Here is a 14,474-nt window from a genome sequence, read left to right as displayed (position 1 = left end):
GCAAAATATATACCTGAAAGCAGAAGTACACTAGAGTTTGCAGTGAGTACCTCCCTAACACTTCCTCTCCACTATTCCAAGCTTGGGATCCATGATTGCTCAACAAATTGTTTGGCTTCGTATGTTAACTCTCTTTTCAATCACCAGGTTCCAGATGCCACCAGGATGCTGGCCAGGCTTCCCTGGATTGAAGACCCCACCAATGTGTCCTGGAGCTCAGCTTCCCCAGAGACACACCTTACTAGGGAAAGAGAGAGGCAGACTGGGAGTATGGACCGACCAGTCAACGCCCATGTTCAGCGGGGAAGCAATTACAGAAGCCAGACCTTCTACCTTCTGCAATCCTCAACGACCCTGGGTCCATGCTCCCAGAGGGCTAGAGAATGTGAAAGCTATCATGGGAGGGGGTGGGTTATGGAGATTGGGTGGTGGGAATTGTGTGGAGTTGTACCCCTCCTACCTTATGTTTTTGTTCATTAATCCTTTCTTAAATAAAAAATTTTAAAAAAAAAGAAAGATAAAAGAATAAAAAGATGTTACTTGTCAGCAATTCAGGATTATTCTGATATGTGTGTACTATTGTAACTGAAATGCTTCTTACAGTTCATGAGTCCTCATTTAATATCACAGATAGTAGCTTGTTTGAATTTTTTAATTGTACCAAGTAACATTTAGTACAGCACCAAGATTCTTCATGGCAACTAGCAGGGTTGATCGGTAACTGCTCTTTCTTCAGAGTTCTTTGTCTCCCGATCACTCCTGGCTGGAAACACACTGGCCCAGCTTCAATGGGTAGGTAGTATCAGCTAGTCACCTAGTAATTATTCTGTCTGTAACAGAGTCAGGGCTCACACCATGGGAAAGACATGGGTGAATGGAAATTGTAAAGAAAAGTTAAAGGAAAGGGGACCAAAGAGCAAGATGGAACCTTGGAACTGATTTAGCTTTGTCCGTGTGCTCTCCAAGGAAAAGAATGAGCCAACATACTTAAAAATCAATCATAAAAAAATGCACAACTTGTCCTCAGATAATGATCTTCAGTGAATATCATCTGTGAAGAATAAAAGAGTAGAAATTCAAGAATTAAAAAAAAAATTAGAATTATCATCTTAACTCAGTTACTAACTCACCTTGTGATGTGAAAACATCACCAAACCTTGGCTACTCTTTGGTCTTATGTGTGTGAAAATAAAAAACTGACCCCCTCACATAGCCAGGAGGTGTTGCGTAATGCAAATGAAGGAAGATTGGGGTCCAGGCCTGAGTCTAAAGAGGGTTAAGCAGCTCAGTGATAGCTAAATCACTGACATCCAGAGGAACCTAGTATTTGAGAGCCAAACTGTCCCACTTTGGCAAAGTAGCTGGCTAGACACATGAGCCTTTGTGGGGTTTTGTTTGTTTAGTTTTTGGTTCAATTTGAAACAACTGTAGTTTTTTAACTGATTTAAAAATGAAGTACCAGTGCTAAGCTGTAAAGTAAGGTTTCTAGTTTTCTCTCGCCTCACAGGTCTCTGCGTTAAACTAACATTAGTAGTTTTTGATTTTTAAGAACTAAACAGATACAACCATCTTTGGTGAGAAGAGAGAGGTGGGGATGGATATATTTTCAATGGAAAAGCTCAAGAAGAAATGTGTAGCATCTGCTAAGTGGCCCATTTTGCTCTCCTTGTATTTGTGAGCATGAAGCATGAAGTTGGCAGATGCTCAGAGTATCACTCAGGTACTGAATGAGGAGAAAAGAAGCTGGAGACAGAATTTACTCTTGAGGAAAGGAAGAAAATTGCAGGAAGGAAGGAAGTAACACATATGCACTGTGTGTTAGAAGCTTCATATATCTCATTTAGTCCCTACAATTTAACATCACACACACCACAAGGGCTTTACCACTCCAATCTAACTTTCTCAGATAAAAAGAGTGATACAAACAACAAATGGAAAAGATGGCTACCAGGAGCAGTGGATTTATGGTGTAGGGACCAAGCCCCAGTGATAAACTTGGAGGCAAAAAAAAAAAAAAAAAAAAGAATAGGGAAGATTCCAATGGAGGGAAGGGGATACAGAACTCTGGTGGTTGGGAGTCAGGCAGTAGCGTAGTGGGTTAAGCGCATGTGGTGTGAAGCACAAGGACCAGTGTAAGGATCCCAGTTCAAGGCCCCAGCTCCCTACCTACAGGGGAGTCACTTCACAGGTGGTGAAGCAGGTATCTTTCCCACTCTCTGTCTTCCCCTCTTCTCTCCATTTCTCTCTGTCCTATCCAACGACAACAATAATAACTACAATAATAAAACAACAAGGGCAATGAAAGGGAATAAATAAATAAATATTTTTAACAACTTTAAAAAAGTAACTCTGGTGGTGGGAACTGTGTAGAACTATACCTCTGCTATCTTATAATCTTTCAATCATTATTAAATCACTAATAATTTTTTTTTAAAAAAAGAGTGATACACACAGAGAAGGAAAGACACCACACTACCCTGCCCAAACTTTTCTCTAGTGATATAGGTCAGGCTCAAACTTAAATAGCACACTTAGTACAAAGCAGACACACTATGCCAATGAGCTATTTTGCTGGCCTTACATATTTTTATTTATTTTATTATATTAGTGACTTAATAATGATCGACAAGATTGTGGGATAAGAGGAGTACAATTCCATACAATTCCCACCACCAGTGTTCTGTATATGCCTCTCCCCACCCCTGAAGTCTCCTTATTCTTTATCCCTCTGGGAATATGAACCAAAGATCTTAATGTGGTACAGAGGGTGGGAGGTCTGGCTACTATAATTGTTTCTCTGCTGGACATGGGCATTGGCAGGTCGATCCATACTTCCAGCCTGTTTCTATCTTTCCCTAGTGGAGTAGGGTTCTGGGGAGGAGGGGTTCCAGGACACATGGGTGAAGTCATCTGCCCAGGGAAGTCAGGCTGTCCTCATGGTAGCATCTACAAGTTGGTAACTGAAAAGCAGAACAAATTGTTTAATAATTAGGAACCTAAAAGTAAAAATATAGCAGATGAAATTTGGGTCCCATGACTTTGTTAATTTTTGCCTGAGCCCGACAGCTAACATGCAGGTGAGCTAAAAGTATTGTTTGGGAAGATAGTGTCAGAGTTGGGAATAGGACTAGAAAGCTGGTTCTGAGCAGAGTAGATCCCAAATATGGGGGAAAATATACATATTTTTACTAGCATGGGCAGCAGTCCTTTCATGGCAAATATGCAGAGGAAAACATTAAAACTTCAAGAAAGATCCAGTAGTTTGACCTAATATCCACAGACAATTATTAGTAATGAAATTCAAATCCAATTCTCTGTATGCACAGCTCCAGCTATCACTCCTCTCTGCTTCTCTAAAAACGCAGGCATCTAACTCAAGATCCCATTATTAGGAAGTAGGAGAGTCCTTTTCAACTATGAAACTTCAAAACATGATTGCTTTTCCTTCTGTCTATACTCAGTAACCTGGTTTCCATGTACAACACACTTGAAAACTACCACCCTAAATTCTTCTTGAATTAACAAACTTCTGTCCTTTAATTTTTCTTTTTTGTAACATATTGTACACAGTGTACATAATCCCTGATTTCCCTAAAAATGAAAGCAGTACTAGGCTAAGGACATTTGAAAATAGTTCATAATCATTGTATGAATGACACAAGACTTAATTTTAAAAGCCAAACAAATATATTACATCTGAAAAAAGAACATGTTAGTGCATTGCATGTATTTCCAGCTTGCCACTTGATTCCCATGTGAGAAAAAGGTAGACACTGTTCCCAAATGCAAACAAAGAAATATACATATAAGCTCGGTGCAGGTTTTCCCCACTTTCTAAAAGTAATGTATGCTGCTGAAGAAATGTGTAAGCTGAAATGGCCTACAGCAAATATGTAATTGCTGTTAGCTTATGAAACATTTGAGCATTCCTAGAATAAAAATAATATAAGCTACCAAATAGCAGAGCAAACCTGAAATAACACCAACAGTATATTCAGGGATGATATGATAAATTCATAGCCTATACATTATATAGCAGTTCCAGTAGAGCTTGATGGTGCCACTCTCACCCTCCAGTGTACACAGTATGTTTAAAAGACTTTGTTGGGGCCCGGCAGTAGTGCACCAGGTTAAGTGCACCTAGTGCAAAGCACAAGGACCCATGTAAAGATCCTACTCCAGCCCCTTACTGCTCACCTGTGGGGGTGGGGGGTGTTCACTTCACAAGCGGTGAAGCTGGTCTGCAGGTGTCTATCCTTCTCTCCCCCTCATTGTCTTCCCCTCCTGTCTCAATTTCTCTCTGTCTTATCCAACAACAGCAGTAGCAGCAAAAACAATGGAAAAAAAAAAAAATGGCCACTAGGAGCAGTGGATTCGTAGGGCGGGCACCAAGCCCTGGTGATAACTCTGGAGGCAAAAAAATAAAACAAAAAACGTGTTGCAGTACAAACATGGATGCCATTTTACTGTTTGGCGTTCATCGAAAAAGAGAAAGCCTTTTCAGATTTGTTAGCAAAAACATGTACCCTATTGATCTGTCGTAAGAGTGAAGGGTGTTGAGACCAGGTGGTATAAGTTATCTGGTAGATTACATCCATCATAGTTCTTGAGACCTTAGATTCCAACCCTGGTACCATGTGGGATTATTATGGATAATAATAATGGATGCACCATGGATGGTGCAGCAGCACTATGCTTCTTTCTATCTCTATCTTTCTCTTTATCTCTCCCTCTCTCCCTTTTAAAAAAAAATCTTTTTAATTGCAACTGAAAGGCCACTTTGCCATATAACATATGTGGGAGGCCCTGGGTTCACAGCATTAAAATAAATTAATTAATTAAGTGACTTAATGTCAGTTTGGGAAGAGAAAAAAAAGTAGCATTCCTGAGGCATTTGCCAGTATTTTTGAAATTTTATTTAGGGCGACAAGGGAAGGTATCACCAACAGAAAAAGTCAGTGCTTTTAAAATATTGGCCTTGGCAAAATTTTAAGTTATTATTCAAAATGTTAGCTGCCTTCCAAGTACACTAAATTTAACCAAATATATATTTAGTTAATATTGGTGAAATTTTTGGGTTTTTAAATTTTTTTGTTATCTTTTTTATTGGATAGAGACAGCCAGAAATCGAGAGGGAAGGGGATGACAGAGAGGGAGAGAGACAGAGAGACACCTGCAGCCCTGCTTCATCACTTGCAAAGCTTTCTCCCTTGCAGGTGGGGGCCGGGGACTCAAACTCAGGTCCTTGTGCACTGTAAAGTGTGTGCTTAACCAGGTGCACCACCACCCAGACCCAATATTGGTGAATTTTTTCATGTATTTCTTTTTATTACTTTATTGAGGAGTTAATGGTTTATGGTACAGTTGTTGACACATAGGTACAGTGTCTTTAATATGTATTGTGTATTTTTATGTTAAATATGAGAGAAGTGATTTTTGTACTCCTCTAGAAGTTAACAAAGCATAAAACAGGATGTATCTTAAGAAAAATATAACATGCATTATATAACTCATGTTATGTTTTTTCTTAAGTTCTGAGACAATCCAATAGGGAGTCGGGTGGTAGCGCAGCAGGTGAAGCGCACGTGGTGCAAAGCACAAGAACTGGCATAACGATCCCGGTTAGAGCCCCCGGCTCCCCACCTGCAGGGGAGTCGCTTCACAAGCGGTGAAGCAGGTCTGCAGGTGTCTGTCTTTCTTTCCCCCTCTCTGTCTTCCCCTTCCCTCTCCATTTCTCTCTGTCCTATCCAACAACAACGACATTAATCATAACTAAAAACAATAAAAGGGCAACAAAAGGGAATAAATAATGAATATTTTTAAAAAGAAGACAATCCAATGAAAGTAATCATGATTCCAACAGAAATGAAAAAGCTCTCACAGAGTTATGACATAGTGAAAGACAGAGTCACTTTTTTCAAGGTTAGGAAAATTAGTTTAGTTCTTTGTAGTAAAATCTTCTCATTTTCCGTGGTCTAGTTCTCTGTATGTAGGTATTACATCATCTCAATGGCTGACTTGGCTGTCTGAAAGAAAAAGAAAAAAATAATAGGATGTATTTTACAAGTCACTCAAGGCAGGTCTAGATCATTATTATTTTTCTTATGTATTTCAATGTCTGATGAACATCTGGTTATATCTTCAAATGAAATTTAAATATATAAGTAAAATCCCATCTGGAGCTGTTTTGAAAATAATCTACACTTGCAGTTTCTTGCTGTCCTTGTGTGACCTGTATGGAACATTTGAGGCGGAGACTGTGACATGGCCTGTCACACACAACCCTCCTTAGCATCAGCAAAGCATATCTTATCCAAAGCACTTGCAGCCACTAAGCTGATCAAGTAGTAAGGATTCTCTCTCCCTTTCTCTCAGATGTGAAGACTCACTAATGAAAACCCTTTCAGCACTAAAGTGGAGTGTCACAACATCAAGACCTTGAAAATGGACACTATGCATTTGGATTTAAAATGCAGATTACAACTCAAGACTTGATCATCTGTAGCTAATTATGTATGAGTAAAGGGGGGGAGCCCTTTTCACCTCCTGAGGGTTTATCTAAATGGTGCGTGCTTAGTAGTGTGAAATTGCACATTGAGCTTGTCAAAAATGTTTAAAGATTTTTTACCTTTTTCAACTCTTGTTATCGTTTTATTTGTCTATAAAGAAACTTTTATCAAGCTTCCAGTCCTTGACCTTTTCTGACTTTGTTCACTGCCTCCTGAAAAGTATCCAATAAGAATACATTTAAAATTATTTTGCTTTTTAAAGCCTACCACTAGTCAGTGCTTTTCTCCTCCCTTAGTTATGTTATTTTTTAATTTAATTTCATACTAAAATATAGCTGCATTCTGATAACAAAAAATGTACACCTGGACATTTAAAATACACTCCAATTTTTTTTATAGTAGCGAGGGAAAAAGGAATAATTTTCTGGAATGCTTTTTTTGTCTTTTTTTAAATTTCTTTATTGGGGAATTAATGTTTTACATTCAACAGTAAATACAATAGTTTGTACATGCATAATATTTCTCAGTTTTCCATATAACAATACAACCCCCACTAGGTCCCCTGTCATCCTTTTTGGACCTGTATTCTCCAAAATTATATTATCTGGCCATTAAGTGTTCTAAATCCACCTGAATAAGGGTCATATACATAGTTGTTACTTGGAGATGTAGAAAGTTCTTAATTAGGCATACTGCCTACATTGATTAGAAATGAGACCACTCAAGTCCTGAGCCCAAGTTCCTGTTCAAGATGCTTCGCTTCAGCCTAATGGCTAAATGTCACAGTTCCATGCCAGACACATCAAGGACTTTCCCTGCTCTAATATGCCAGCTTCACAATGAGCAATATTTCAGCATCATCAGAATTAACCATCCACTAAATTCAATTTAATAAGGCTGCCTCATCCTCAGTGTCTCACCTTCATGCACGATTTATTATAATTCCATATGAAAAGCTAAAGGCTCACAACACACATATGTTATCACAATCCTGAAAAGAAACCCATTTTATTATTATTTTTTTTTTCTTGAGCTGTTTTAGACCCTGGATAGCAGCTTAGATTGTAATTGGGTGTCTTCACAGAGCATCTGACAGAATTCACATTGAAAAACAAACTAAAGACAAAATGGCAGGATTTATCCCTTAGGAGAAATCCCCAAATTCTCCTTCAGCTTTTCAGCTACAAGATGAGAGACCTCACACAGAGGCTCCTGGGATCTTTCTGAAGGCGGATACAGTCCCTGGCTCTCCTTGGGAGTTCCCTACAGAGGGAGGGAGAAAGCAGCCACCTCATGTGATTTCCAAGACTAGAAAGGCATCTACTCTGCATATATGATTTTTCCTCATTTCTGGTTTTATTATTATCATTCCTTTCTTCTGGCTCAAGAAAGAGAAATAGACATTGTCATGCACATTTAAATTGACAAAGAAAATAATGTAAGTTCTAAGTAGGTACTATCAAATTAGATCTAATATTAGCAACGTTAACAAAGATGGAACATCAATTTGTCGACCTCTTATTAAAATGATGTAACTCAGATTATGTTGAATCCAGGATAAAGGCTATCTTGAGACTTCATAGGAAAGGACTAGTTAGATGTAGGTGATACAGATGCAAAACTCTAAAGCATAAAAAGCAAGAACCTTAAGAATAGGGAAGGGGGAACCGGGCGGTAGTGGGGGGGGGGGTAAGTGCACATGTCATGAGGATGAGGGCCGGTCCCAGGATCAGGTTCCAACCTCCCGCTCCCCAACCCGCGGGGGGAGTCTGCAGATGTCTATCTTTGTCTCCCTTCTCTGGCTTCCCCTCCTCTTGATTTCTCTGTCCTATCCAGTAACTACAACAAGGGCAACAAGGGCAAGGGAAATGGGAAAAATGGCCTCCAGGAACAGCAGATTCGTAGTGCAGGCCCTAGAGATAACCCTGGAGGGGAAAAAAAAAAAAAAAAAAGAATAGGGGAGGGGCAATGAAATGTTTCCAGTGATTCTGGCAGCTTGTTGTGGTTCTCTCCCCAGTCTGACACACTGAACAATAATTCAGGTCCACCACAAGATCATTAGTCAGTTGCCCTTGTTTCAATGGGCCTTTATTTTTAGAGACAATGGAAATTATAGGGAACTGGAAGCCTTACATCACAGAGCTATAAATAGTTGCTGGTAAATACAGCCCGTTTTTGTTTTTCAGTTTTAAAATGGAGTTGCTATTTGAGAGTGGTTGTCTGCTCTAAGAATTTATGATGCCCCTCTGAAGTCACCTTACCTAGGTGACTAAAGACTTATTTAGTTTTTCAATCAGACAACTCACTAGCTCTCAACAGGAATTTTAATCAGAAAGATCGCTTGCCATGCTAAAACTGTCCCCAGTGAACAGAACATAACTGACCTTTCCTTCGCAGGAAATTTAAATTTGTATCATTTGGCAGGTTAAGGTTTCTGCCATTTCCCTGTGGATCAAGATTAGAGATGAACTTTCAGGTTCAGTCAGACATTGAAAACACAAACACATAAGCTGTGGAAAGCCAGAAGCACAATGATGTCTTTCCCCCTGATGCAAAGGTCACCGCTGTTTTTTTTTCTTCTTCTTCTTCTTCCGTCATTCCAGCTGACCACAGGCGCCTACACTTACTGCAGTCATTCAGGGAACTCATAATGGAAAACGGCCATACTTATAGGCCCTCAGCATGTTCACTGAATAAAAATTATCTACTATATTTAACTTTACTCTCTCATTTGAATATTAAGTTATAGACCAGGCTTAACAAAACTTTTTTAATGTGCAAACAAGATTGTTTATCAATATAAATCTTGTTAGGTCTAGAAAATTCCTGAATTATAGCATAAAGGGAAACATTTTTAAAATTCCAATTTTTTTTTCTTTTTCTTTTTCTGCCTCATGTTATTGCTGGGCCTCACTACCAGAATTACAAATGCACTGCTCCTGGGGCTCAAACCAGGATCCTTGTGCTTTGTACTAGGTGCGCTGAACTATGTGCACCAGCACCTAGCCCTGGTCACATTCTCTACAAGAAAAATAGGGGGAGAGAGAGAGAGAGAGAGTGTGTGTGTGTGTGTGTGTGTGTGTGTGTGTGTGTGTGTGTGTGTTGCCTGGCCCTGATCATATTCTTAGAGAGAGAAAGAGACTGAGTGTATAGCCAAGTTTTTCTTTTATGCAGAGATGAGGGGAGATACCATATCACTATGGTGTGTGTCTGTAAGCGTAGCAGGTCTCTTTTTTATCCAGAGATAGAGAGATAGAGAAGAGAAGAGACACCTTCTCACTATGGTGTCTTGGCATCTCCCATGTGGTGCAGGGGCTAGAACCTAGGTCAAATGGATAACACCCTATCAAGTTAGCTATCTCTCTGACTTACTCTATAAAAAAAATTAAAAGGTTATACATTTTAAAGTGTGCAGATTAGAAGTCAATACCTGACTTCAAATTCAGGTTTTGTTCAGTTTCAGTCTCCATGTGCTTTCCATTCATTTTTGACTGTTTTCAGATTGATCTGATTACTTCTAGTCCCGCTTAAATGCAATGGCTGACCTTAACAGTAGAGGACAAAGATAACTCACCTGGATCTTTCCTGGAAGTTTCCCTCATTGCCCTGTCCTGGATCCTAGAGTTCTGACTCTGATTTCTAAATAAAATATGTGTCAAAGCTAAATCGCACACGTAAAAGAATTTTAAATATTCATCTAATTATCCTAACAAGACCCAACTACATCTCAAAACTTTTGAGGAAGCAGAGAAATAGTATATAACTATGCAAAAAAATTTGGGGGCGTAATGATAGATAGCATAATGGTTATGCAAAAAGACTCATGCCTGAGACTCTAAAAACTCCAGTTCAATAGATTTCCTAGCTTTTTCCAAAATGAAGACCCCAAATCTCATCTGCTATAGTCTTACTGTTAGGATCCTGATTATTAAACAATTTGCTCTGCTTTATAACTTAGTGCTTTTCAACCACCAAGTTGCAGATGCTACCATGATGCCAATCTGACTTCCCTGAATAGATGAGCTCACCAATGATCCTGGAACCCGACCTCTCCAGACCCCTTCCCCACTAGGGAAAGATAGAAACAGGGTGGGAGTATAGATTGAACTGCCAAGCCCATGTCCAGCTCAGAAGCAATTACAGAAGCCAGATCTTCCACCTTCTGCATCCTGGGTCCATATTCCCAGAAGGATAAAGAATAGAGAAGCTTCCAATGGAGGGGATGGGATGCAGAACTCTGGTGGTGGGAATTGTGTGAAACTGTGCCCCTCTTATCCGGAAGTCTTGTCAATCATTATTAAGTCAATTTTAAAAATAAATAAAATTTCTGGTTTAACCACTCACCCACCCATGGACCTCCACCACCAACAACCACCACCACCATATTCCAAAACTGAGCATTGCTCTAGTCTCTTTCTCTGTGTATCTCTTTAAAATAAAACATATTGGGAGTCGGGCGGTAGCACAGCAAGTAAAGTGCATGAGGCGTGAAGCGCAAGAACCAGGTAAGGATCCCGGTTTGAGCCCCCGGCTCCCCACCTGCAGGAGAGTTGGCTCCCCACCTGCAGGAGAGTCGCTTCACAGGTGGTGAAGCAGGTCTGCAAGTATTTGTCTTTCTCTCCCCCTCTCTGTCTTCCCCTCCTCTCTCCATTTCTCTCTGTCCTATCCAACAACAACGACATCAATAACAACAACAATGAAAAAACAAGGGCAACAAAAAAGGAAAATAAATTTAAAAAATAAAACATTAAAAAAGACTTTTGAGAAGAAAAGATTGTGTGAAAACTAAATAAATTAAGGCATATAGTCAGGTTTTCACAAGGTGATCCAGATTCTGTCACCTTGGTCTAACTTTTGCATCTATCAGCAGTCACGTTTTCTGTGAATTCACAGAAATAACACGTCATTTGAAACATCCCAAGATGGTTTACAAGGTACTGTGCCTTCACATATAGCCTGCAGCACTGCGAACACTGGCATGGATAAACTTGGAAGTCTGAAACTGAAAAGTTATTTTTAAATCTAAACCAGGTGATGATAATAATAACAATAAAAAAGGTGGTGAGAATAACAACCAATTTACAGATTTTTTTTTTCTCAGTTTCCATAGTTTGCATTGCTCCTTTCAGTTCTGACATTGTCAGTATGAGAAGGGTTAGAACAAATCTAGAATAATTATCCTAAAACCCTTACAGAGGATAATTTGATAAGACAGAACTCTGCTATTTTTACATAGTTCCTCTCAAACAAAAGAAAAAAATTTATTCGTAAAGTTTTTTTTTTCTATTTCTTAAGAACAGCAGTTTCAAAGTCCCTTGGATAGTACATCAATGATAGCACCAAATTATTATAAAGTTGTCAAAATCATAACAGGCCGGGCAGTGGCACACCTGACTGAGCACACATTACAATGCACAAGGACCCAGATTCAAACCCCCCATCCCCAACTGCAGGGGGAAAGCTTTGCAAGTGGTGAAGCAGTGCTGAAATGTCTTTCTGTCTCTCTCCCTATCTCCTCCTTCCCTCTCAATTTCTGGTTGTCTCTATCCAATAATAATAATAAAAGAAAAAATTAATGTGACAGTCCAACCCCATGATACTATTGCCTATATTTACATACAATTAAGAACATACAATGTTTAACTTAGGGAATACACATAGGCTTTCTGACCTTTAGTCATTTCCTTCCTTTCTCTTCCCAGCTCACCGCCCCCTCCCCCGCCCCCTCCGCGCCCCGCAGGACATGAATAAGTGCAACCTTACCACTTTGGAATGCTTGATTTCATTCAGATATACAGAGTGGCAGGGCTCCAGCCACATGCATGGTGATGCAGGTGCTTTACCTGTTAAGCTATCTCTCCAGATCTCATCATTCATTTTGTAAAGGTTTGTTTATTGGGGGTTGGGCGGTAGCACAGTGGGTTAAGTGCACAAGGACGGGCATAAGGGTTCAAGTCCCCAACTCTCCCCCCAAAAGAGGGTCGCTTCACAAGTGGTGAAGTAGGTCTGCAGGTGTCTATCCTTCTCTCCCCCTCTCTGTTTCCCCTCCTCTCTAGATTTCTCTCTGTCCTATCCAACAACAATGTCAATGGCAACAATAAAAATATCGGCAACAAAATGGGAAAACATGGCCTCCAGGAGCAGGTACCTGCAGGCACCGAGCCCCAGTAGTACCCCTGGAGGCAAAAAACAAAAAAATTAGCTTGTTTATTGTTGGGGGGGAGGGTCAGAGCACTGCTCAGCTCTAGAATCAGATGCTGAAGATTTGAACCTGTGTCAATGGGGGGGGGGTGCTCAGTCGTGCCAGTTTCTAACAGTCTCCCCAGCACACCATCATCTTTAGAACCACCTACTACCTAATCTGGCTTAGTGTCAACATTCTACGTACACCGCAGATTCTCAACATACAGTGTGAATAATCCTAAACATATTTAATCTAGGAAATGAAAGGAAAACATAAAAATCTTCATCTGCAATATCTCAGCCTTTAGGTTCATGATTAGTCAACAACTTGTTTGGCTTTATATGTTAACTCTTTTTCAGCCACCAGGTTCCAGATGCTACCATGATGCCAACCAGACTTCTCTGGACAGACAACCCCACCAATGTGTTCTGGAGCCCTGCTTCCTCAGAGCCTCGCCCCACTAGGGGAAGAGACAGACAGGCTGGGAGTATGGATTGACCTGTCAATGCCCATGTTCAGCAGGGAAGCAATTACAGAAACCAGACCTTCCACCTGCTGCACCCCATAATGACCCTGGGTCCATACTCCCAGAGGGATAAAGAATAAGAAAGCTATCAGGGGAGGGGATAGGATATGGAGCTCTGGTGGTGGGAATTGTACCCTTCTTATCCTATGGTTTTTGTCAGTGTTTCCATTTTATAAGTAAATACATTAAAATAAAAAAATTAAAAAATACATAAGAAAAAAGAAAAACATATACTTACAGTGACTCATTTCAAAACACTGAGAGAAGTGGTATAAGGCATGCCACATATGAAGTAGGCATTAAGAAGGGAAAAAACAGCCCAGGTGTACTGAAAGCAGTCACTGTGAATGCTTACTCAATATGCAGCCCACATAACGAGACTTGTTAGTACAAATGTGTGATGAAGCAACCAACTGCACAGAGGGCTAAACTCTGTGAATCTAAATTTGTATGACTGGAACACTTTTTAAAAGTCTTAAGGCACAAAATGCTTGGTGAGAATTTCTGTAATTTCAGAAGGTGCAGTCACATTGACAGAGCCTTCCTCCACCCACCTCAATTTCCCACGACATCAATTGTTTTTATTAGAACCACAAAAGTATAGTGTATGTACATATGTAAGCTGGACAGGTTATTTTGCCTTTTCTATTTGCAATCAAATATTGATTTTTTTAACTAGTTGTGAAATTGTCCATCTTTTTGATAGATCACAAAGCAGTAAAGGTAAGAATTAGTGTGATTTGGAGACTTTAACATACAATTAAGAATCTGTTGTCCAACAACAGATGAGTGGCTGAGCAAGTTGTGGTCTATATACACAATGGAATGCTACTCAGGTATAAAAAATGATGATTTCACCATTTTCACCCCATCTTGGATGGAGCTTGAAGAAATCATGTTAAGTGAAATAAGTCAGAAACAGAAGGGTGAATATGGGATCATCTCACTCACAGGCAGAAGTTGAAAAACAAGATCAGAAGATTTAACTTTTAACTTTTCTTTGACCATATTTCTGGCAACAAAGTGTATTATAACACAATCCTTTTTTTAATTGCTTAAGATTAGATAGAATAGAAACAAAGGAATAAGTCATCTATCAGGGCAGTAGTGAGATATTCTGTAAGTCTCATGGGCTAACAATGAGATTAAGAATCTGCTAATCTTAAAAAAAAAAGTCTTCAAATATCAAAGAGATGCTGTCTAGAAGAACTGTGTATGGTAAGAAATAAGAATTTCTGCAGGGGAAGTTGGGCAG

At 39.6% G+C, this 14,474-nt stretch overlaps 1 long non-coding RNA gene across 1 annotated transcript; it reads right to left on the bottom strand.

The window, feature by feature from the left end:
- Positions 1–5,822: 5,822 nt before the first annotated feature.
- LOC132541317 (uncharacterized) lies at positions 5,823–14,186 on the bottom strand. Its single transcript, XR_009552480.1, has 3 exons — positions 13,458–14,186; positions 6,629–6,721; positions 5,823–6,026 (listed from the first exon to the last, which is right to left on the bottom strand). It is a non-coding gene; the product is annotated as an uncharacterized LOC132541317 (long non-coding RNA).
- Between the last annotated feature and the right edge of the window lie 288 nt (positions 14,187–14,474).

The sequence above is a fragment of the Erinaceus europaeus genome, chromosome 11 (assembly GCF_950295315.1).
Source record: "Erinaceus europaeus chromosome 11, mEriEur2.1, whole genome shotgun sequence".
NCBI lineage: Eukaryota > Metazoa > Chordata > Mammalia > Eulipotyphla > Erinaceidae > Erinaceus > Erinaceus europaeus.
Note: the sequence above shows the minus strand (reverse complement) of the source record. Positions and strands in the feature narration are given on the sequence as shown.